We start from the raw sequence: 24,183 nt of genomic DNA on the forward strand, positions 1-24,183 counted from the left end.
TGCGTGTTAAGATGACGCAGTACGCCGACGACACTTCCTTGCTGCTATGCAAGGACTCGTGCTTGACAAGGTCCCTTGCCATCATTGGGGATTTCACCCGAGCGTCGGGGGCGGTTCTGAATCATGCAAAGTCTTCCGTTAAGTTTTTCGGAAGATGGCGCGGTAGGACGGATGTGCCCGGGGGGTTCTCTCTGTGAGGGGGCCCTGAGGATTCTCGGGGTCCATTTTGAGACCTCCGGCTCAGCGACGCTGAACTGGAACATGGGTATCGCAGTTGTTCAGAGGAAGCTAGCAATGTGGAAGGCTAGGTCTTTGTCTTTTATAGGTAAGGTCCTGGTCCTAAAGGTGGATGTATTGCCATCTCTTTTGTACTTGGCGTACATCTACCCATTGCCGGCTTGTCTGAGAAGGTATCTAGTGAGGCTCGTGTTTCAGTTCATGTGGGGTGGCAGGTACGAGTGGGTCGCCAGGGCGCGCATGCTCTGTCCCATCGGGGAGGGAGGTAGGGGGGTACCACATCTCCCCCTCAAGCTGGACGCCATTTTTGTTTCTTTCCTGTTGACGGAGCTTGCTCGTCCGGTTATACACCCGTCCGGTTACCTCCTGCGGGTGTTCTTCTCGTATCAGGCGAGAAGCGTAATGGTGTGGTCTAACGCGGGTCCTCGGGCGGAACAGCTGCCGTGGCACTTTGGCCATGCGGCCAAGTGGCTGCGTGCGCACCCCGAGGTTGAAGTTGCCCGAGTAGGTTTAGATCACAGGCACCTGTACGAGGAGGTCAGGCAGGCAGGGAGTCCTGCGCCTGTAGCGGGCATCTCGTCAGTAGTCTGGGAGGGAGTGCAGGCACGGGGCCTGGACAACAGGCTCAAGGACCTGAATTGGTTGAGCCTCCATAAGTGCTTGCCGGTACGTGCCATTATGTACCGGCATAGTTTGTCGCGATCCTCCACCTGTCCAAGATCTGCTTGTGGCAGGGAGGAGACTGTGCGCCATGCCTTCTGGGACTGTGCCTTTGCCGGACTAGTCTGGGCTAGGGCACGGGTGTTGCTAGGTATGGTTAGGAGCGACTTTTTGCTGACTTGGGCTAGGTTAGAGCGAGGCGAACAGAAAGGGACAGGTTTCTGCTCTGGTTTCTCATGAGTCTCTTTAAAAGGGGGCTGTGGGAAGCCAGGCAGAATTTAGTTAAGACAGGGAGAGATTGGGGGGTGGAAGGGATAGTGAGGAGGGTGGAAGGTGATGTGAGGGGGAGGATGAAGAGGGAGGAGATAAAGTGGGGGCAGCATGCGGCACGGGAGAGGTGGAAGGGGGGATTAGGGCTGGGAGTGTTAGAGTGAGGTTTTGTAAGGGGATAGATTAGGGAAGGGAAGATAGGGAAGGGTTAGGTATTGGTTAGGTATGACGGGGAGGGACGATGCTCCCCTGAGGTTGGTTTTTGTTTTGTTGTATTTTGTAAATAAATTGAATTATGAATGAATGAGAATTAGAATTATGATTTTTGTAAAAGTATGAATGGTATTGAATGTAAATAAATTATTTTTTGTGTAAAAAAAATCTGTTCTTATCAGTTTAATATCTGATACGTCCCCCATCGGGGGACTACATATTAAATGGATTTTTCGAACAGGGAGTCGGAAATGGGGCTTGCTCCGTCCGCTCCACGCATCGACCCGGTATTGTAGTACCTCCGGGAACGGTGCAACACTTTTCTCCCGTTGTCAAGGAAAAATACTCATTCACAAAGCTATGTAAACAGCTAGCTTAGCTTAGCTTAGCTTAGCTTAGCTAGCTAGCAGAAGAAAAGGAAAGAAACATTCAAACTGAAAAAAGGGGCGAAGCGCCCTTCAATGGGGTCCCCCGTTTCCTGCCATTTTACTTTATAAAATTAAATAAAAAAATTGGGCCAGGATAGTGTGTGTGTGTGTGTGTCTCTCTGTCTCTGTCTCTGTCTCTGTCTCTCTCTGTCGCTGTGCCTCTGTGTCTGTGACCTTCTTTTTATCCACAGCCCTCGAAAACTTGAGTGGGTTCCGGGAGCACCCGCGGGAACCCGGCCTACAGTGCACAGAGTGTGTCTCGGGCCCCCGACCTCTGACTTCCATATGACTCTGGTTTCTCTTCATTACGCACAAGCCTTTCGCCTTTTACTAAAGACTTCCGTGGAGAGGAACACTTACGAGCTCAACGTATTTTTGGAGTGGCTTTGCTTCTTGCAGAGCCCGGTATCTTGTTTCAAGAGAAATTGACATAGATGAGCCAGGATAGTGACTTAAAGACGCATTAGCGACTTTTTACAAAAAACACCTGCCTGCCTGTCAATAGCCGGGGAAATGGTGGGTGGGTGGGATTGGAGGAGCCGGCTCTTGCCAACCCACCCGCTGAGGTCTGTCGAGACCCCCGGGGGCCCGGCGGTTGCAGGGTTCCATTTGTGGGTTATCGCTTCTCGGCCTTTTGGCTCAGATCAAGCTTGTCACCGAGGTGTCCCAAAGCCCGCTGAGCCAGGAGGTCGAAGGCCGGAGGGAGGAAAAGATAAATCCATTTCTAATTGTTGCGGCGGGAACTTGGATTTACCGCCATTTTCCGTGAGGAGATGGCCAATAACAGCGCCGGGTCGGTCCCCAGGACCGGACTGAAAAATACGATCAGGTTTGCTTGGAAGAAGGAAGAGGAAACGAGAATGCCAAGGGATTCGTTTGGAAGAGCCGTGCTGATGGGAGCCCTGAAGCTAAGAGTGTCCGAAGAGATGTGTCTGCAGGGAAATGCTATGGAGGAGGCATACGACGTGACTCTTCACACAGAAGGTATGTGTGATGTGGTGATGGACAGAGCAAAAGCGGCGGCTGGGGAGAGGCCTATGTCATCCTTTGACATAACGTGCCTGGCAAAGACAAACTTTCGGACGATCAATGTACATATGTACAATCCGCATGTGGCGGACATTGCAATAAGAGCGTTCCTGGGCCGGTATTGTGATGTAATGTCGGGGGCAAAGTACATGAAGGACTCGTTGGGGTTCTGGAATGGCCGCGGCCAGTTCCAGGTATTGCTGAGGCCAGATAAGGAAGGTTTCGACGGCTTCCTCCATCCCCCGGCAGTCTTTTCACTGGGCTCAGACAGGGGGATGCTGTTCTACACCCGTCAACCCCCGTTTTGTAAGAAATGTAGGGAGTATGGGCACGTCACGGCTGCCTGCAGTGTGGGGAAATGCCGATTTTGCAAATCGGCGGAGCATGAGGCAAAGGACTGTAGGGAGCCGAAGGAGTGCCACGGGTGTGGTAGTAGGCTGCACCTGTTCCGGGATTGCCCGTCCCGTCGGCAGTCATATGCCGAGGCGGCGGCAGGGAGGAAGGACCCTGGGTCTAGGGAGGAGTGCCCAGAGATGGAAGAGCAGGACAGACCTTCCCCACCAACACGTCCTCCAATTACCAACATCAGGAAGGAATTGGCGTCAGGGCCTCCAGCAGACGGGAGGAAGGGGCCTGTTATCCAGCAGCCAGAGGTGGAGGAGGTTGGGGGCAGAACGGAGGAGCTGGGGTCCTCACTGGATGAGGTGGAGGGGCTAGGGGCCCTAGTAGAAATGGTGGAGAATCTACCGGTATTGGGATCAAGGGCAGGGGAAGAGGCCTCCACCTCCATTATGTTGCTCCCACCCAGGCAGGATAGAGAGGAGATGTCGGGCGAGGGGGCAATCATAGAGCTGGAGATGGACCCTTATGGACCCTTATGAAGGAAAGAAGAGAAGGGTGAAGCGGAAGAATGAGGTGAAGGGTGGAGGGGAATTTGGGGGAGGGGGCGGGCAAGCGAGCAATGGGGAAACAAGGCAGTGGCACTGAAGAGTCCCCCATTGGACTTGCATGACTCATCTCAGCCCCTAGAGGATATTAACAGTTCGATAGCAACTCTGTCTATGCCCCTAGGGGAAGAGGGGCTGCAGGAGGTTTCCGGGAACCCGGAAGCCTGTGTCCCAAACCCAATCCCGGCATCATGGGCAGATGACATGGGGGCAGGGGGAAACAGGGTGAGCCTAGTGGGTGGCGAACAGGGGGCCTTTCCTGAAGAGGACCTGTATTCGTCAAACGAGGGGAGCATCTTTGCATCCCTGTCGGATGAGATGGAGCAGGGGAGCATCGGGTGAGCCTCCTGTTTTGTTTTTGGGGATTTAGGATAATAGTATTTTTGTTCCCTTATGGATACAATCACTTTTGTTAGTGTAAATGTAAGGGGGTTGAGGGATAGGGTTAAATGAAGGGCGGTTTTTAGTTATTTAGAGGGTGTGGGGTTTGATTTTTGTTTTTTACATTAGCTTCACCTAAGGGATAGAGGGGATGTTGTGAGGTTTAAGAGGGAGTGGGATAAGGGGGAATCAGTTTGGGGTATAGGGGGGTTCACTCTTTGGGGGTAGGGATTTTGTGTGGGCATAGGGATGTTAAGGTTGAGGATTCTTTTGTCGTTATGCAAGGGAGGGTTTTAGGGGTGGATGTCACATTAAGGGATTGCAGGTATAGATTAGTTGGGGTGTACGGGCCACAGGTGGCGGCAGACAGAAGGGAGATGGTGGACTGTCTGACGCCCCTGTGTGCCACAAATAGGCAGTTGGTGATAGGGGGAGATTTTAATATAGATTTAGGGATAGGGGGGTATAGCAGTGCAGGCGCCATCACCGGGCTATTGGCTTGCCATGGTCTGGTTGATGGCGGCCTGCACACTACTCCGGCAATGGTCGGTCCTACATGGCGCAACTCCAGGGGGGTTGCGCGGAGGCTCGACTACATTTTTCTATCCAGGTCTTTGGGTCAGTTGTCTGGTCGGCTGTTGCCTGTCTTCTTTTCAGATCACGACGGGGTGCTCCTGCAGGTGAGTTCTCCAGTCTGCCTCTTCGGGAGGGGGGACTGGAAATTAGATCGGGAAGTGCTGGATGAGCAAGCTTTCGTTAATGCCTTTATTGGTGTGTTTCGGGGGCTTGAAGGCCTCCGGTCCATGTGCGAGGGGGTGTTAGAGTGGTGGGACTTAGTCAAGGTAAGGATTAGGGTCTTTATTATAGGATATTGTAAGAGGAGAAAAAGGGAGGAAAGGAGGGAGGTGGATCATATCCAAAGGTTGCTCGAGTATGAGGCAGGCAACCTCGGCGGGTCGGTCGACTGGGAGAGATCCACTGCCCTGAAGGCGCAACTCAGGGAGCTGCAGGAGCGGAAGGCTCGAGCTTTCCTGGAGCGTGCGCATAGTGGCTTTTTAGAACATAACGAGACTTGTTCCGCTATGTTCTTTAAGTCGGTTAGGGCCAGGCAGAGTAGGAAGTTAATGCATGGAGTTAGAGAAGAAGATGGTAGTATAGTAAGTAAACCAGAGGAGATGGTCAGGGTGACAACTGAGCATTTCCGTTTGGGAGGGAAACCTTTGCCAGAACCATTTTAAATCGAGATTCTCAAGTTGGAGGTCAAAGACGTTTTGTGTCTTCAGGGGAACCCGAGTGAGGTTTCGTTTGATGTAACATTTCATACGGAAGAGAAGCACGATAAGGTTCTGAAGATGGCGAGAGAGACGGGGAAAACTAAGCCGATGTGCAATTATGAAGTGACCAGCCTAGGAAAAAACAGTTTTAGGCTGGTCACTGTAAATATGTACAATCCTCATGTGACAGAAGAAGATGTGAGGGCCTTTCTGGGGAGGTATATGGACAAGGTATCCTCAGGAAGGCTCCAAAGGGACTCCCTGGGCTTCTGGAACGGGAGGAGAGGGTTCCAGGCATTGCTCAGGGAGGACCCAAAGGGACGGGATGGATACCTCCATCCTCCCGCAATGTTCTCCCTGGGGGCTGACAAGGGGACGTTGTACTATGCACGTCAGCCCCCGTTCTGCAGGCGCTGTATGGCCTATGGTCATATCCTCGCCTCGTGCAGCACGAAGAAGTGCAGAATTTGTGGATCTGCTGAGCACGAGGCGAAGGAGTGTGACGAACCAAAGGCGTGCCACGGGTGTGGCTCGTCAGCACACCTGTGGCGGGAGTGCCCGGTTCGTCACAGGTCATACGCGTCTGCAGCTGGGGGGGAGCAGGAGCGGGCGATGGAGGAAGAAGAGGAGGAACAGGAAGGACGTCTCCGGACCAGGGCATGGGCCCAGAGGGGAAGCAAGGAGAGGCAGCAGGAGGAAAGGGGATAGACACTGGAGCTGAAGAAAAGGATGAAGAAAGAAAGAGAGTGGAGGAGCGAGAGAGAGCAATAGTGGAGGACGTGCCGGTGGCGGGGACTGTGGATGGGGGGGAGGGGGTGGGAAAGGGGGGGAGGGATTGGGGGGATAGCATGTCAAATTTCCTCGGGGAAGAAATGTTGGAGATGGTGGAGGAGTTAAGGGGGTATGTATTTCTCCGTTACCCCCGTTACCTCCAACGCCGAGGAAGAAGAAGGGGAAGAGGAGGGTGAGCTTGACAGGCAGTGAGAGGGAGGGGGGTGAGGAGGGGGAGGGGGGGAGGGAGCGGTAAAGAGGGTGATGGGGGAGGGCAGGGTTTCCTTGGCCTCTCTTTTTTCAGAGGCTCCTAATCAGGTGGGGGAGGGTGTTTCCCGGGATGTGGCTCTGGGTGGTTTGTCGGGGGGGGGGGTCTCAACTCCTGTCTGGGGAGTTGGGGTCTCCTACTCCCAGCCTGGAGGTATACGGGGAGGGGGGAAGGGAGGGTGTTGGCGTGGAACCCAGGATGCAGAGGCCCAACACACTGCCTGCATCCTGGGTTGGAGGGATGGAGGAGGACGGGGGGACGTCAGGTGAGGAGAGGATGTCCCCGCAGGTGATCGACCAGGGGAGCATCGGGTGAGTCTCCTGTTTTTGTTTGGTTTGGGTTTATTTGTTGAGGGTTATTGTTGTTAATTATTAAATGAATTTTTCTGTTAAATTGTTTAGTTTAAATGTAAGGGGGTTGAGGGATTGTATTAAAAGGAGGGCGGTATTTAGAGGGTGTGGGGTTTGATTTTTGTTTTTTACAGGGAGGTTCACCTGAGGGATGGTGGGGATGTGGCTAGATTTAGGAGGGAGTGGGATAAGGGGGAATCCTTTTGGGGCATAGGAGGGGTGCACTCAACAGGAGTAGCGATTTTGTGTGGGAATAGAGAGGTTAAGGTAGAGAGCACATTTGTTGTAATGCAGGGTAGAGTATTGGGGATAGATGTGAAGTATAGAGAAGTTAGATATAGGTTAATTGGGGTGTATGGACCACAGGTGGCGGCAGACAGGAGGGAGATGGTGGACTGTCTGGCGCCCCTGTGTGTTACAAACAGGCACTTGGTGATAGGAGGGGATTTTAATATAGATTTAGGGGTAGGTGGTGATAGTAGTGCAGGCGCCATCACTGGGCTTACCATGGTCTGGTTGATGGTGGCCTGCACGCTACTCCGGTAATGGTCGGTCCTACATGGCGCAACTCCAGGGGGGTTGCGCGGAGGCTCGACTATATTTTTGTAGCCAGGTCTTTGGGTCAGTTGTATGGGCGGCTGTTGCCTGATTTCTTCTAGGATCACGATGGGGTGTTCCTGCAGGTGGTGTCGCCAGTCTGCCTCTTCGGTAGGGGGTACTGGAAGTTAGACCGGGATATATTGGAGGAGGAGGCTTTCGTTGACGCATTTTTTTGTTTCTTTTGACGGCCTCCGGTCCATGTGCGAGGGGGTGTTAGAGTGGTGGGATTTAGTTAAGGTGAGGATTAGGGCTTTTATAATAGGATATTGTAAAAGGAAAAAGAGGGAGGAAAGGAGGGAGGGGGATCGTATCCAAAGGTTAATTGAACTTGAGTACGAGGCAGGCAACCTCGGCGGGTCGATTGACAGGGAGAGATTCGCAGCCCTAAAGGCGCAGCTCAGGGAGCTGCAGGAGCAGAAGGCTCGAGCTTTCCTGGAGCGTGCGCATAGTGGCTTTCTAGAACATAATGAGACTTGTTCCGCTATATTCTTTAAGTCGGTTAGGGCCAGGCAGAGTAGGAAGTTAATGCATGGAGTTAGAGAAGAAGATGGTAGTATAGTAAGTAAACCAGAGGAGATGGTCAGGGTGACAACTGAGCATTTCCGAGGTTTATTTAAGGAAAGGGTAATAGATGTAGAGCAGGGAAATGAGTTTTTAGAACACTTGTCCCGGCGGTTGCCGGAGGACGTTAGAGATGCGATGGAGGCTCAGATCTCCCTTGAAGAGGTTGAGAGCGCCCTCAGGAGGATGGGTAAAGGGAAGGTGCCTGGGATGGATGGTCTACCGGCCGAGTTTTACCTCAAGTTTTGGGGTATACTTGGACCGGTGGTACTCGAAGTCTTGAAGGCCATCCTTGAGACAAGGGTCCCAGGGGGATCAATGGCTGTTGGTGTGCTGTCACTTCTGTACAAGAAGGGGGACGCAACAGACCTTGGCAACTGGCGGCCATTGACCATGCTGTGTGTAGACTACAAGTTGCTTGCAAAGGTCTTAGCAGACCGGTTGCGCACAGCCCTTCCCTACGTCGTCCATGAGGATCAGACGTGCGGGGTAGAGGGACGCTCAATTAGATGGAACCTTCAGTTGATAAGGGACTCCATCGCCTGGGTTGAAGATAGAGGTCTGCCTTTAATGGTAGCAGCGCTTGATCAGGCGAAAGCCTTTGATCGCGTGAATAGATCCTTTCTATTCAGGGTATTAGGTAGATTAGGATTTGGGGAGAAGTATATAGGATGGATCCGTACATTATATGTCGGAGCGGGGTGTCGAGTTAGCGTAAACGGTCACTTGGGTGACGTTTTTGACCTCTCATCTGGGGTCAGGCAGGGGTGCCCGCTCTCGGCACTCCTCTTCGTTCTGTACATGGAGCCTCTGGGGGCTGCCATTAGGGCAGACACGGGGGTGGAAGGCTTGTTGATCCCTGGAAGCGGTGGGCTGCGTGTTAAGATGACGCAGTACGCCGATGACACTTCCTTGCTGCTATGCAAGGACTCGTGCCTGACAAGGTCCCTTGCCATCATTGGGGATTTCACCCGAGCGTCGGGGGCAGTTCTGAATCATGCAAAGTCTTCCGTGAAGTTTTTCGGAAGATGGCGCGGTAGGACGGATGTGCCCGGGGGGTTCTCTCTCTGTAAAGGGGCCCTGAGGATTCTCGGGGTCCATTTTGAGACCTCTGGCTCAGCGACGCTGAATTGGAACATGGGTATTGCAGTGGTACAGAGGAAGCTAGCAATGTTGAAGGCTAGGTCTTTGTCTTTTATGGGCAAGGTCCTGGTCCTAAAGGTGGATGTACTGCCATCTCTGTTGTATTTGGCATACATCTACCCATTGCCGGCTTGCCTGAGGAGGCCTCTAGTGAGGCTGGTGTTCCAGTTCATGTGGGGTGGCAGGTACGAGTGGGTCGCCAGGGCGCGCATGCTCTGTCCCATCGGGGAGGGAGATAGGGGGGTACCACATCTCCCCCTCAAGCTGGATGCAATCTTCGTTTCCTTTCTGTTGACGGAGCTTGCTCATCCAGTGATACACCCGTCCGGTTACCTCCTGCGGGTGTTGTTCTCGTATCAGGCGAGAAGCGTAATGGTGTGGTCTAACGCGGGTCCTCGGGCGGAACAGCTGCCGTGGCACTTTGGCCATGCGGCCAAGTGGCTGCGTGCGCACCCCGAGGTTGAAGTTGCCCGAGTAGGTTTAGACCACAGGCACCTGTACGAGGAGGTCAGGCAGGCGGGGAGTCCTGCGCCTGTAGCGGGCATCTCGGCGGTGGTCTGGGAGGGAGTGCAGGCGCGGGGCCTGGACAACAGGCTCAAAGACCTGAATTGGTTGAGCCTCCATAAGTGCTTGCCGGTACGTTCCATCATGTACCGGCATAGCTTGGCGCGATCCCCCACCTGCCCAAGATCTGCTTGTGGCAGGGAGGAGACCGTGCGCCATGTCTTTTGGGACTGTGCCTTTGCCGGAGTGGTATGGGCTAGGGCACGGGTGTTGATAGGTTTGGTCAGAAGCGATTTAGTTGTGACGTGGGCTAGGTTAGAAAGAGATGTAGGGAGAGCGAACAGATAGGGATAGGTTTCTGCTCTGGCTTCTCATGAGCCTCTTTAAACGGGGGCTGTGGGAAGCCAGGCAGGAATTGGTAAAGACAGGGAGAGATTGGGGGGTGGAAGGGATAGTGAGGAGGGTGGAAGGAGATCTAAGGGGGAGGATGAAGCGGGAGGAGAGGAAGTGGGGGCAGCATGCGGCACGGGAGAGGTGGAAAGGGGGTTGGGAGTGTTAGATTGAGGGTTGTAAAGGGTTAGATCAGGGTAGGAGAGAAAGGGCAAGGGTTAGGTATTGGTTAGGTATGAAGGGGAGGGACGATGCTCCCCTGAGTTTTTTGGTTTGGTTTGTGGGTTTTTGTTAATTAAAAATGCCATTATTTGAGTTTGAAAGAAAAGTATGATTTTGAGTTGTATTAATGAATGGCATTAAATATATATTTAATATCTGATACGTCCCCCATAGGGCGAAGCGCCTTTCAATGGGGTCCCCCGTTTCCCGCCATTTTACTGGGCCAGGATTGTGTGTGTGTGTGTGTGTCATTGTGTGTGTCTCTGTCTCTCTGTCTGTGTCTCTCTCTCTCTCTCTCTCTCTGTGTCTGTGACCTTCTTTTCATCCACAGCCCTCAAACTTGGAAGAGTGGGTTCCGGGAGCACCCGCGGGAACCCGGCCTACAGTGCACAGAGTGTGTCTCGGGCCCCCGACCTCTGACTTCCATATGACTCTGGTTTCTCTTCATTACGCACAAGCCTTTCGCCTTTTACTAAAGACTTCTGTGGAGAGGAACACTTACGAGTTCAACGTATGTTTGGAGTGGCTTTGCTTCTTGCAGAGCCCGGTATCTTGTTTCAAGAGAAATTGACAGATGTGCCAGGATAGTGACTTAAAGACGCTACCTGACATGATGACTCCTTGCTGTCCCCAGTCCACCTGGCCATGCTGCTGCTCCAGTTTCAACTTCCACCTGACTGTGCTGCTGCTCCAGTTTCAACTGTTCTGCCTTATTATTTTTCGACCATGCTGGTCATTTATGAACATTTGAACATCTTGGCCATGTTCTGTTATAATCTCCACCCGGCACAGCCAGAAGAGGACTGGCCACCCCACATAGCCTGGTTCCTCTCTAGGTTTCTTCCTAAGTATTGGCCTTTCTAGGGAGTTTTTCCTAGCCACCGTGCTTCTACACCTGCATTGCTTGCTGTTTGGGGTTTTAGGCTGGGTTTCTGTACAGCACTTTGAGATATCAGCTGATGTACGAAGGCTATATAAATAAATTTGATTTGATTTGATTAGCGACTTTTTACAAAAAACACCTGCCTGCCTGTCTGTCTGTCTGTAGCCGGGGAAACGGTGGGTGGGTGGGATTTGGAGGAGCCGGCTCTTGCCAACCCACCCGCTGAGGTCTGTCGAGACCCCCGGGGGCCCGGCGGTTGCAGGGTTCCATTTGTGGGTTATCGCTTCTCGGCCTTTTGGCTCAGATCAAGCTTGGTACCGAGGTGCCCCAGAGCTCGCTGAGCCAAAAGGTCGAAGGTAGGATAGGAGGGAGGGTTTTTAAAAAGGATTTAGCGGTTTTTTTGAACCTATTGTCCTTTATTTTTCAGCTTCTGTCTAAAGAGAGCTTTTTTTGGAAGAATGGAGCAACAGAAAAAAGAACGGGCAGTACCTACCATCGGGTTGGCTAACACGGTGAGATTTTCATGGATTGAAAAGGAGAAGGAGCCATGGGGGAGAGAGACTTTCGGGAGGAATATCGTGATGGGCTACCTAAAACTGCAGTTCAAGGATGTTCTCTGTCTGCAGGGGAACCCATTAGAGAAGGCTTTTGACGTGACGTTATACACAGAGGAGAGACATGACGGAATAATGAAGAAGGTGAGGGCGGAGAAAGAAGAAGGACCCCTGTGCCATTACGCGGTGACCAGCCTGGCAAGGAACAACTTCAGGGTGGTCACCGTAAACATGTACAATCCGCATGTGAAGGATGAGGAAGTGAGGGCCTTTCTGGGGAGATACATGGACAATGTCTCCTCAGCGAGGTACCTCAGGGACTCCCTGGGTTTCTGGAACGGGAAGAGAGGTTTCCAGGTGTTACTCAGGGAGTCCCCGAAGAGTGTGGATGGCTACCTCCATCCTCCGGCGATGTTCTCCCTGGGGGCTGACAGGGGGACGTTGTATTATGCACGTCAGCCCCCGTTCTGCAGGCGTTGTATGGCCTACGGCCATATCCTGGCCTCGTGCAACACCATGAAGTGTCGTTTCTGTGGATCGGGAGAGCACGAGGCCAAGGATTGTGACGAGCCAAAGGCTTGAGTTGAGTTTGAGTTTATTTTTACAGGGACAGTGCACATTAATCAACGTTTCAGTAAAAGTGCCGGTTTTAGCCAGCCGGCTAATTTTCAACCGCAGTCCCTGGGCAGGTTATTAAAAACAATTACAATATAGACAATAGCAACATAGAACAAGCAAGACATAGCATACAGACAGAGCAACATAGGACAAGCAAGACGTAGCATACAGACAGAGCAGCATAGAACAAAAAGCAGCAAGTCAATATTCATAAAAGCAACAAAGTGTTTCCACACCTCACAAGCTACAGACAACAGACAACATGGAGAGCGGCAACACACAGCTAGGGACCATGTTCACAAATCTGATTGACCTTTAGCCATGTCTTCAAGCATTTTGTGAAAGTGTGATATGTGGTGCAGTTGTGTGTCTGATGGCAGTGTATTCCAGACATGGGAAGCTCTCACAGAGAATGCAGATTTAATAAAGGTGCTTTTCCTTAGGGGAACTATACAGTCACCTCTCATGGCAGACCTTGTGGATCTGCTGCCATATGTCTGGGTTTTCTGTTTAACAAAAATATTGAGTGGAGGGGGAGCCAGGCCATTAAGGATCTTGAATACAAGACATGCGTCTGTGTATTGCACAAGATTTTCCCAACTCAAGAGCTCATGCTTTCTAAGGATGTGACAATGATGATGGCTATTGGGCTTCCTATCAAGCACTTTGAGAGCCTGTTTGTAGACAGACTGAATAGGTTTTAATGTTGTACAGCAAGCTTGGGCCCAACTAGTCAAGCAGTATGTTAAGTGGGGGAGTATCATAGATTTGAAGTACAGTTTTGCTACCTCTGTAGTCAAACAATTTCGTATAAATCGGAAATTAGCTAGGTTGAATTTGGTTATTTGAATTACCTTTTTCACATGCTTTTTAAAAGAGAGGTTGGAATCAAGTATGATGCCAAGGTACTTAAAATCAGATACCACCTGGAGCTTCTCCCCTGACACATAGACATCTGGCTCAGTAGCATCTGTTGCCCTCTTTGTGAAGAACATGCAAACAGTTTTTTTCACATTGAGATGCATACACGAGTCACTGAGCCACTTTGTAACCTGGACCATTACAGTAGTGAGTTCTTGTGCAGCTTGTTGTTTGCTCTTTGCATGCACATATATCACTGTATCATCTGCATACATTTGAACTTCAGACCCAGTACAGACAGAAGGCAGATCATTAATGTACAGGCTGAACAGGAGGGGCCCCAGTATTGACCCTTGGGGCACGCCCACATCATAGCTACGAGTGGGCGACAGCTCATTGCTCACTCTGACACACTGAGTTCTGCCTTCAAGGTATGATTTCATCCATCTCAAGGCATCAGGGGAAAAGTTGAACTTGGACAAATTTGTGATGAGAATCTCATGGTTAACAGTATCAAAAGCCTTTCCTCCAGAAACACAGCCCCAACAGCACACCCTTTGTCCATCTTGGACTTCACATTTTCCAGAAGAAAGCAGTTGGCCGTTTCTGTGGAGTGTTTCGCTCTGAAGCCAAACTGCATGGAGTGTAATGTGAAGGGGCTGTTGTTGAGGTGGGCAATCAGTTGTTCTGCTACACACTTTTCAACAACCTTTGACACCACATGTAATATACTAATGGGCCTGTAGTTACTCACGTTAGCAGGGTCGCCTGATTTAAAGATGGCCGTTATTATGGCCGACTTCCATACCCTTGGAAACACACCGAGACCGATAGATGTGTTGGTGACCTTAGTAATGGGGCCAATGAGTGACTCTTTGTAGTTTTTAAGAAAGGTAGAGTCCATCCCAAACACATCTTTGGCTTTAGAGTTCTTTAGTGAGCTAATCACCTTGTTCACCTTTGACTCAGAAACCTCCCTTATGATGAAGACAGGTTGAGTGTCGTTCACTAGCACTGAGCCCAAGAAACCAGTGGAGGGGTTCTGTGTCAGTACCCTGACAGAGTCAATAAAGTAGGAATTGAAGGCTATTGCTATTTCGACTGCATCCTGTGTTAGATTGTTATTCACCATGATTTCTAGTCTTTTTGCAGTGTTACTATTGTCTTTCCCTGTTAACTTTTTTAGATTCTCCCATATCAATTTAGAATTTCCCTTTGCTTCACCAATTATGTTAATAAAAAAGTTTGCCTTGGCCTGTCTGATTTCTTTCATCACCTTATTTCTCAACATGGTAAACCTACGTTTGTCATGCTCTAATTTAGATTTAAGGGCTATCTTTAGAGCATAATCTCGTTCTTTCATCAATTTCCAGATTTCTCCATTTAGCCAAGGAAGAGTGCTCTTTTGGCCAGGTTTGGATTTGATTTTCTTTAGGAAGCCATTTATTGTAGTCTGGATTGTGGATGACTATCAGCTTCCACGTCTGTATAGGACAAGAGATCATTCCAGTTTATTCCCTTAATTGCTTTTTCAAAATAGTTTAATTCACTCTTAGGTATTCTGAGTTGATCCGGCTTTCTAACAGTAGAGAGGTTAAACCTGCTCTTAGACAGCTTTCTGGCTATAAGTGTCAGATTATGATCAGACAGCCCAGTAACCATATTGAATGATTTAGTCACTCTCTCTGGTTTATTACTGAACACCAAATCAATCTGTGTTTTAGAGCAACAAGTCACCCTGGTCGGCCCTTTAACTAGCTGTGTAAGGTCAAAGGTATTAGTGATCCGTTTGAGGGTTTTCCTACAACACTTGTCTTCATAATTAATGTTAAAATCTCCCATTAAGATGACCTCTTTCCCAAAATCACATTCCCTAAGCATGGTATTAAACTGATCAAAAAACACACTTTTGGTGGAAGGTGGCCTATACATTCCAATGAGGGTAAAAGACATTTGGGGAGACAGTGTAACGTTCAGGCCGATACATTCTAGTTCATTATCACATGACCACTCAATTTGTTTACATCGGATATGTTCTTTAATGTAAATCATCACACCCCCTCCTCTTCCTTCAATCCTGTCTCTCCTGAAAACATTGTAGCCAGGCACAATAAAAGCAGCATATGGAGAGTGTTTATGGAGCCATGTCTCTGAGAGGCAGAGAAAGTCAAGGTTGGAGTCTGTGAGTAGATGTTGAATTTGATGACTTTTTGGAATGACACTACGAATGTTCAAGTGCCCCCCTAGTAGTCCCTTGGGCTTAGCTCGTGGGTCCCAGATGACTCGAGAGTGATTGACACATTGAAAAAAGTTACATTTTCTGTGTTGTTTTCTGACGGCTGGGTTTAGGCCGTTTTGTTCCGTTTTGATTAGGGGCAGTTCGGTAGCGCAATTAACAATCCCTCCCGCCTGCACTTGATGCGGGGAACTAATTCAAATAGCTTGCGTACCAGAAGCAGAGTCAGGGATCGCATATAGCGACTCTGGTATGTTTGAAGAGTCAAAATCTATCCTGGAGCCGGGTGAGTCGAGAGAAACCATAGGACCATAGCACTCACCCACCTCTACAGCGGCGACGACCAGTGGACGAGGCCATCCACCGCTCTCCACTCCGGTGCGTATCACTGGCTCGGTGATATTGGGCCCAGGATTGAGTTGTACATCCCCGGAGAGCAGGAGGGTAGTGAACAGGTAGTTTAACAGTGTCCGATAAATGTTGGACTTGTGTTTGTTACGCCTAAGCGGTTCAGTAGAATAAGGAGCGAGGTAGACTTGGCCATTATTCAGAACATTATGGTATGCTGTGTACTGTCCGCTCCCGTGGAACGGTGAACCAATGTGTTTGGTGTTGATATTCTCCGGTAGTAGACTGATTGTGTCATCCCAGCAAGGACGCACTGAGATTATCAGTAGAGCAGCTACATAACTGACAATCATGGCAGAGTACTGGAGATAAAACACATAATTGCGCTTTAACTCTTTAACTCTAACTCTTTACTTAGCTGGGATCGGCGTACACCTGATGGTTTAGATAAAATTACAGCATTCGAATGAGAAGCGGCACCTGCTGCACCACCCTGTCTTCCGTCCGCCATCTGATTGGCCTCCCTGTTTGCCTCAGCCCCTTACATTTTAGGGGAGGATGACTCCAGTGAGGGGTCTGTGGGCTGTGTGCTAGAGGGATCCCAACTCCTGTTTGGGGAGGTGCGGTCCCCTACATACGGCCCCGAGGCAAACAGGGAAGGGGGGGGTGGTGGGTGGTGGTGAGGAACCCAGGGTGCAGGGCACCCGGCCTAACACACTGCCTGCATCCTGGGTTGGAGAGATGGAGGAGGACGGGGGGGCGTCAGGAGAGGAGAGGACGTCCCCGCCGGTGGAGAAGGACCAGGGGAGCATCGGGTGAGTCTCTTGTTTTTTATTTGGTTTTTGGGGTTTATTTGTGGTAAATAATTAAATGAGTGTTTGTTTATTTTGTTAGTCTAAATGTTAGGGGGTTAAGGGATTATGTTAAAAGGAGGGCGGTGTTTTGTTATTTAGAGGGTGTGGGGTTTGATTTCTGTTTATTACAGGAGGTTCACCTGAGGGATGGTGGGGATGTGTGTAGATTTAGGAGGGAGTGGGATAAGGGGGAATCATTTTGGGGCATAGGAGGGGTGCACTCAACAGGAGTAGGGATTTTGTGTGGGAATAGAGAGGTTAAGGTAGAGAGCACTTTTGTTGTAATGCAGGGTAGAGTATTGGGGATAGATGTGAAGTATAGAGAAGTTAGATATAGGTTAATTGGGGTGTATGGACCACAGGTGGCGGCAGACAGGAGGGAGATGGTGGACTGTCTGGCGCCCCTGTGTGTTACAAACAGGCACTTGGTGATAGGAGGGGATTTTAATATAGATTTAGGGGTAGGAGGTGATAGCAGTGCAGGTGCCATCACTGGGCTAATGGCTTGCCATGGTCTGGTTGATGGTGGCCTGCACACTACTCCAGCAATGGTCGGTCCTACATGGCGCAACTCCAGGGGGGTTGCGCGGAGGCTCGACTACATTTTTGTATCCAGGTCTTTGGGTCAGTTGTCTGGGCGGCTGTTGCCTGTTTTCACGGATCACGACGGGGTGTTCCTGCAGGTGGGGTCCCCAGTCTGCCTCTTCGGTAGGGGGTACTGGAAGTTAGATTGGGATATACTGGAGGAGCAGGCTTTCGTTGACGCATTTTTTTGTTTCTTTCGAAGGCTTGACGGCCTCCGGTCTATGTGCCAGGGGGTGTTAGAGTGGTGGGATTTAGTTACGGTGAGGATTAGGGCTTTTATAATAGGGTATTGTAAAAGGAAAAAGAGGGAGGAAAGGAGGGAGGTGGATCATATCCAAAGGTTGCTCGAACTTGAGTACGAGGCAGGCAACCTCGGCGGGTCGATTGACTGGGAGAGAACCGCAGCTCAGGGAGCTGCAGGAGCAGAAGGCTCGAGCTTTCCTGGAGCGTGCACATAGTGGCTTTTTAGAACATAATGAGACTTGTTCCGCTATGTTCTTTAAGTCGGTTAGGGTCAGGCAGAGTAGGAAGGTAATGCATGGATTTAGAAAAGAAGATGGTAGTGTAGTAAGTAAACCAGAGGAGATGGTCAGGGTGACAACTGATCATTTCCAAGGTTTATTTAAGGAAAGGGAAATAGATGTAGAGCAGGGAAATGTGTTTATAGAACACTTGTCCCGGCGGTTGCCGGAGGACATTAGAGACGTGATGGAGGCCCGGATCTCACTAGAAGAGGTTGAGAGCGCTCTTAGGAGGATGGGAAAAGGGAAGGTGCCTGGGATTGATGGGCTGCCGGCTGAGTTTTACCTCAAGTTTTGGGGTATACTTGGACCGGTGGTTCTCGAAGTCTTGAAAGCCCTCCTCGAGACGGGTGTCCCGGGGGGTTCAATGGTAGTCGGTGTGCTGTCACTTCTTTACAAGAAGGGGGACGCAACCGACCTTGGCAACTGGTGGCCATTGAGCTTGATGACGAGCTTGGAGGGCACTATGGTGTTAAATTCCAAGCTGTAGTCGATGAACAGCATTCTCACATAGGTTTTCCTCTTGTCCAGATGGGTTAGGGCAGTGTGCAGTGTGGTTGAGATTGCATCGTCTGTGGACCTATTTGGGCGGTAAGCAAATTGGAGTGGGTCTAGGGTGTCAGGTAGGGTGGAGGTGATATGGTCCTTGACTAGTCTCTCAAAGCACTTCATGATGATGGAAGTGAGTGCTACGGGGCGGTAGTCGTTTAGCTCAGTTACCTTAGCTTTCTTGGGAACAGGAACAATGGTGGCCCTCTTGAAGCATGTGGGAACAACAGACTGGGATAGGGATTGATTGAATATGTCCGTAAACACACCAGCCAGCTGGTCTGTGCATGCTTTGAGGGCGTGGCTGGGGATGCCGTCTGGGCCTGCAGCCTTGCGAAGGTTGACACGTTTAAATGTTTTCCTCACGTCGGCTGCAGTGAAGGAGAGTCCGCATGTTTTAGTTGCGGGCCGTGTCAGTGGCACTGTATTGTCCTCAAAGCGGGCAAAAAAGTTATTTAGTCTGCCTGGGAGCAAGACATCCTGGTCCGTGACTGGGCTGGTTTTCTTTTTGTAATCCGTGATTGACTGTAGACCCTGCCACATACCTCTTGTGTCTGAGCCGTTGAATTGAGATTCTACTTTGTCTCTATACTGACGCTTAGGTTGTTTGATTGCCTTGAGGAGGGAATAGTTACACTGTTTGTATTCGGTCATGTTTCCGGTCACCTTGCCCTGATTAAAAGCAGTGGTTCGGGCTTTCAGTTTCACGCGAATGCTGCCATCAATCCACGGTTTCTGGTTTGGGAATGTTTTAATCGTTGCTATGGGAACGACATCTTCAACGCACGTTCTAATGAACTCGCTCACCGAATCAGCGTATTCGTCAATGTTGTTGTCTGACGCAATACGAAACATATCCCAGTCCACGTGATGGAAGCAGTCTTGGAGTGTGGAATCAGATTGGTCGGACCAGCATTGAACAGACCTCAGCGCGGGAGCTTCTTGTTTTAGTTTCTGTCTGTAGGCAGGGATCAACAAAATGGAGTCGTGGTCAGCTTTTCCGAAAGGAGGGCGGGGCAGGGCCTTATATGCGTCGCGGAAGTTAGAATAGCAGTGATCCAAGGTTATTCCAGCCCTGGTTGCGCAATCGATATGCTGATAAAATTTAGGGCGTCTTGTTTTCAGATTAGCCTTGTTAAAATCCCCAGCTACAATGAATGCAGCCTCCGGATAAATGGACTCCAGTTTGCAAACAGTCAAATAAAGTTCGTTCAGAGCCATCGATGTGTCTGCTTGGGGGGGGAATATATACGGCTGTGATTATAATCGAAGAGAATTCCCTTGGAAGATAATGCGGTCGACATTTGATTGTGAGGAATTCTAAATCAGGTGAACAGAAGGACTTGAGTACCTGTATGTTGTTATGATCACACCACGTCACGTTAACCATGAAGCATACGCCCCCACCATGGAGACGGTGTCAGAAGGTACGGGGGAGGAGGGGGAGATTCTTGAGGAACACCTCCCCCCATGTAAAAGAAACGTTGAGGAGCTCTCTGACCCCGAACAGGGTGAGGAGAAAAAGGGAAAGGTGGAGTGGGAGAGCTCCCAGGGGGAGGAAGAGCCCAGAACCTTCCCCTCCAACTCCCCCAATCAAGTCTCCTTTTTAAGTCCTGTTTTAACCTCCTCTCCCTTCCAAACCTCTTTACCCCAGAGGGAGAGAGAGAAAGTCCCTGAAAACGAACCCCCTTTTAACTGTTCAATGCTTTTTATTTTAGCACTGTTTTTACTCACCCCTTTTATGGCTTTTAAAATCACCACGATAAATGTGAGGAGTGTAAGAACAGCAACAAGAGCACAGTCGGTTTTATCCTTTTTAGAAAGGTTTAACTCGGATGTGTTTTTACTACAGGAGTGTGGTCTACCCTTTTTACCCTCTTACAGGAAATGGGAGGATAAGTGGCAGCACGGGCCCTCCATTTGGAGTGGTTCCAATTTGAACAAGAACGACGGTGTTGCCATTTTAATCGGTGAGGCTGGTGAGGTGAGGGCCTTTTTTTTGGTGTAGGGGAGCACGGTGGTGGTAGGTGGGCGTGCTCTTTTAGCCAATTGTACTTTTATGGGGAGGGATTTTAACGTGCTAAATGTTTATGGTTTTAACGATAAACATGACCGGTGTACACCCCATACAGCACGAGCTGAGGTGTTAGGTCCTCCCCTGCTGGCAGACACGAGGTGATCAGGGGGCCTGCTTCCTTCCACAGGTCCCTGGCGGCTCTGCACTTGTAGAGAAATGCTAATTCTTATGTAGGTGACCAAACTATTGTTGATAAAGGGCTACAACTCAGAGTTGAGCCTGTGGGGTCCCCTACAGGATAGCTCCCGCATTACACTAATGGCCAAAACCAGCGCACACACACATGATCTCCGTTGTAGCTGAACGTTGAATGCCCGAAGAGGATTCTACGATGACGGACAGACAACTGAGCCAATGGCGGAAGACTACAGACTACACCCCAGCTGAACCAATCCAAAGATCCGATCTTCCAGAATCAACCTACTTTCTTTTCTATATAATAGTGGTGTACTGATTGTAACGGCCTCTTCTTCGTCTGCGCTTCCGTACGAACCAGCGGGAGAGCCGTAATTACGCTGTTCTAGATATCTTCACTCTGAATAAACTGTAGCTTGTCATACAATTTACCACCTTGTCTGAATCGATCCTTGACCGACTCGTCCGTCTACATATCCAATTGCTAACACACTCCCAGAGCATGTGCCTCACCGACTCTTCTTGGCCGCAGCCTGGTCGGGGACACGCGGATGTCCTCGCCATGCCCCTGACCGGGAGGATCTCGTGGGCGACCATCCAGGACAGGTCCCGATGCCGATTCAGGAGAGCAGGATGGGCCATGTTGCGCCAAACCGTTGTGGGCTCACCTGCTAGCTAGCTAGCAGAAGAAGACAAGGAAAGAAACATTCAAACTGAAAAAAGGGCGAAGCGCCCTTCAATGGGGTCCCCCGTTTCCTGCCATTTTACTTAAAAACAAAAAATTGGGCCAGGATAGTGTGTGTGTGTGTGTCTGTCGCTCTCTCTGTAGCTGTGCCTCTGTGTCTGTGACCTTCTTTTTATCCACAGCCCTCAAACTTGGAAGAGTGGGTTCCAGGAGCACCCGCGGGAACCCGGCCTAGAGTGCACAGAGTGTGTCTCGGGCCCCGACCTCATGACTTCCATATGACTCTGGTTTCTCTTCATTACGCACAAGCCTTTCGCCTTTAGTTAAAGACTTCCGTGGAGAGGAACACTTACGAGTTTAACATATTTTTGGAGGGGCTTTGCTTCTTGCAGAGTCCGGTATCTTGTTTCAAGAGAAATTGACAGAGATGGGCCAGGATAGTGACTTAGACGCATTAGCGACTTTTTCCAAAAAACACCTGCCTGTCGCCAGGGAAATGGTGGGTGGGGAGGAGGCGGCTCTTGCCAACCAGCTGAGGTCTGTCGAGACCCCCGGGGGTCCGGCGGTTGCAGGGTTCCATTTGTGGGTTATCGCTTCTCGGCCTTTTGGCTTCAGATCAAGCTTGGTACCGAGGTGCCCCAGAGCTAGCTGAGTCAAAAGGTCGGAGATAGGAGGGCGATAAGGTTGCTGTTGGACGGTGTCTGATTTTCAAGTAGTGGTTGTTTTGGTTTTCCAGTATTTTCCGTTTGGAGAGTTGGTTTCGTTGTTGTTATTTGAACGTGCATTTTTTTCATTTAGAAATGGCGCGTAACAGTTCCAGTAAATTGGGACTAGGAATCGGATTAGCTAATGCGATGAGGTTCGCCTGGAGTGACAAAGATATGGAGCCCTTCGGGAGAGACATTTTTGGAAGAACCATATTGATGGGGAAACTGAAGCTCGAAGTAAAGGATGTGTTATGTTTACAGGAAAATCCAACGGAGAGGGCTTTCGATGTGACTTTTCATAGAGAGGGAAAGCAAGAAGAAATATTGAAGAAGGTTAAAGAAGTGAGTGAGACAAAGCCGATGTGTTATTATAAAGTGACGAACTTGGCAAAAAGTAACTTTAGAGTGGTTACTGTGACGATGTACAACCCACATGTGACTGATGAGGTGAGGGCCTTTCTGGGGAGGTATATGGATAACATCTCCTCAGGAAGGCTCCTCAAAGACTCTCTTGGCTTCTGGACTGGGAAGAGAAGATACCAGGCTCTTCGTAGAGAAGACCCAAGTGGATTCGGAGGGTACCTCCATCCTCCGGCTATGTTCTCCCTGGGGGCTGACAGGGGGACATTGTTTTATGCCCGTCAGCCTCCGTTCTTCAGGCGGTGTATGGCCTATGGCCATGTCCTGGCCTCGTGTAACACCAGGAGATGCAGGTTCTGTGGATCAGAAGAGCACGAGGCCAGGGACTGTGTCGAGCCAAGGAAATGCCACGGGTGTGGCTCGGTAGCGCACCTGTGGCGGGACTGCCCGGCTCGGCGGAGGTCATACGCGTCTGCAGCTGGGGGGGGAGCGAGAGCGGAGGATGGAGGAAGAGAGGAGCCGGAAGAAGGGGGTGGAAGGACTGAGCAGAAGGAGTCGGAGGGAGGAGGAGGAGAGGGCCGGGACAGAAGGAGAGGTGGCCGGGATGGAAGGAGAGGAGGTGGCCGGGATGGAAGGAAAGGTGGCTGGGATGGAAGCAGAGGTGGTCGGAAAGGAAGGAGAGGTGGCTGGAAAAGAAGGAGAGGTGGCCGGAACAGAGGGAGAGGAGGAAGGGCAAGAGGGTGTGAAGGACTGGGGGAAAAGTGATGTGGTGAGGGAAAGGGTGGAAGAGTTGAGAGGGATGGTGGGGGATTGGTAGAGGGGGAAAAGATAAAGGACGAGCAGGTGAGTGACTTTATTTATCAAAGACCCTTGCTGAATGCTCCGCCTTGCAAGAGCACAAAAAGGCTCCGTCTTCCTCAACTTTTAAGCCCCTGGCTGAACTTGACCTCCCATGTACGGCCAATACCTGGATGATGGAGGGAGAGATGGGCTTCCTATTTGGGTGTGTGACATTCCCGGTCAGGAGTCCGGAGGAGGGAGGGGTGATGGATTTGAGTGGGGGGGATGTGCCGGGTGCCGTTTCTGTGTCCAGGGGAAGGGGGATGGTGGTAGATGGGGGGGATTTAGGGGATTTAGGAGTGGAGGTGGGGTCACAGTTGGCGGGGATAGAGAAGGGGAGCACTGGAGATTTGGTGGTATTATAGGTGGTGTATATGGGTAGTGGGTAGGTCATTGGATATTTGTTAGTGGTTTTTGGTTTTGGTTATAGTTTATTAGTTTTGGAAAGATTATTTGTAGTTTGTTAGTATTAAGTTGATTGAATTTTGGAAGGTTATTGTTTGGTTTTGAAAGTAATAAATATATTTTATTATAAAAAAATCTGTTCTTATCAGTTTAATATCTGATACGTCCCCCATCGGGGGACTACATATTAAATTGATTTTTTGAACAGGGAGTCGGAAATGGGGCTTGCTCCGTCCGCTCCACGCATCGACCCGGTATTGCAGTACCTCCGGGAACGGTGCAACACTTTTCTCCCATTGTCAAGGGGAAAAATACAAAGCTATGTGAAAAGCTAGCAGAAGAAGAAGGAAAGAGAAAAAAAGAAGAAACATTCAAACTGAAAGAAGGGCGAAGCGCCCTTCATGGGGACCCCTGTTTCCAGCCATTTCACCTGCACAGAGAAGGCAGCCTTTCTCAAACATTCAGGTTTTTCCCTTGTGCCGGTTGGATTTAAAGATCATCACCGTGCACATTTACAATCCCTATGTGGGAGATGACAGATTCGGGGCTTTCCTATGCCGGTTTGGGAAAGTGAGTCCTGGGGTACGGTACCTATGGGATCTGGTCAGGGAGGAGACAGTTCCGTGTCGGACTGAACAGGGATCCGGAAGGTGTCCATAAGTTGGTTCACCCACCAGCCTATTTCTCCATTGAAGCGGACCGGGGTTACCTGTTTAA

The 24,183-nt window shown here is 50.2% G+C and overlaps 3 non-coding genes and 2 pseudogenes across 3 annotated transcripts; all 5 read left to right on the plus strand.

Annotated features, from left to right (window-relative positions):
- Positions 1-1,526: 1,526 nt before the first annotated feature.
- Positions 1,527-1,701, plus strand: LOC116362704 (uncharacterized; annotated as a pseudogene).
- Positions 1,702-2,094: 393 nt separating this feature from the next.
- Positions 2,095-2,211, plus strand: LOC116362698 (U5 spliceosomal RNA). The gene has a single exon (XR_004207783.1). It is a non-coding gene; the product is annotated as a U5 spliceosomal RNA (small nuclear RNA).
- An 8,465-nt stretch (positions 2,212-10,676) lies between these two features.
- Positions 10,677-10,793, plus strand: LOC116362699 (U5 spliceosomal RNA). Its single transcript, XR_004207784.1, has one exon. It is a non-coding gene; the product is annotated as a U5 spliceosomal RNA (small nuclear RNA).
- A 10,640-nt stretch (positions 10,794-21,433) lies between these two features.
- On the plus strand, positions 21,434-21,550 carry LOC116362700 (U5 spliceosomal RNA). The gene has a single exon (XR_004207785.1). It is a non-coding gene; the product is annotated as a U5 spliceosomal RNA (small nuclear RNA).
- Positions 21,551-23,580: 2,030 nt separating this feature from the next.
- LOC116362702 (uncharacterized) lies at positions 23,581-23,754 on the plus strand (annotated as a pseudogene).
- The last annotated feature ends 429 nt before the right edge of the window (positions 23,755-24,183 follow it).

The sequence above is a fragment of the Oncorhynchus kisutch genome, unplaced genomic scaffold, assembly GCF_002021735.2.
Source record: "Oncorhynchus kisutch isolate 150728-3 unplaced genomic scaffold, Okis_V2 scaffold870, whole genome shotgun sequence".
NCBI lineage: Eukaryota > Metazoa > Chordata > Actinopteri > Salmoniformes > Salmonidae > Oncorhynchus > Oncorhynchus kisutch.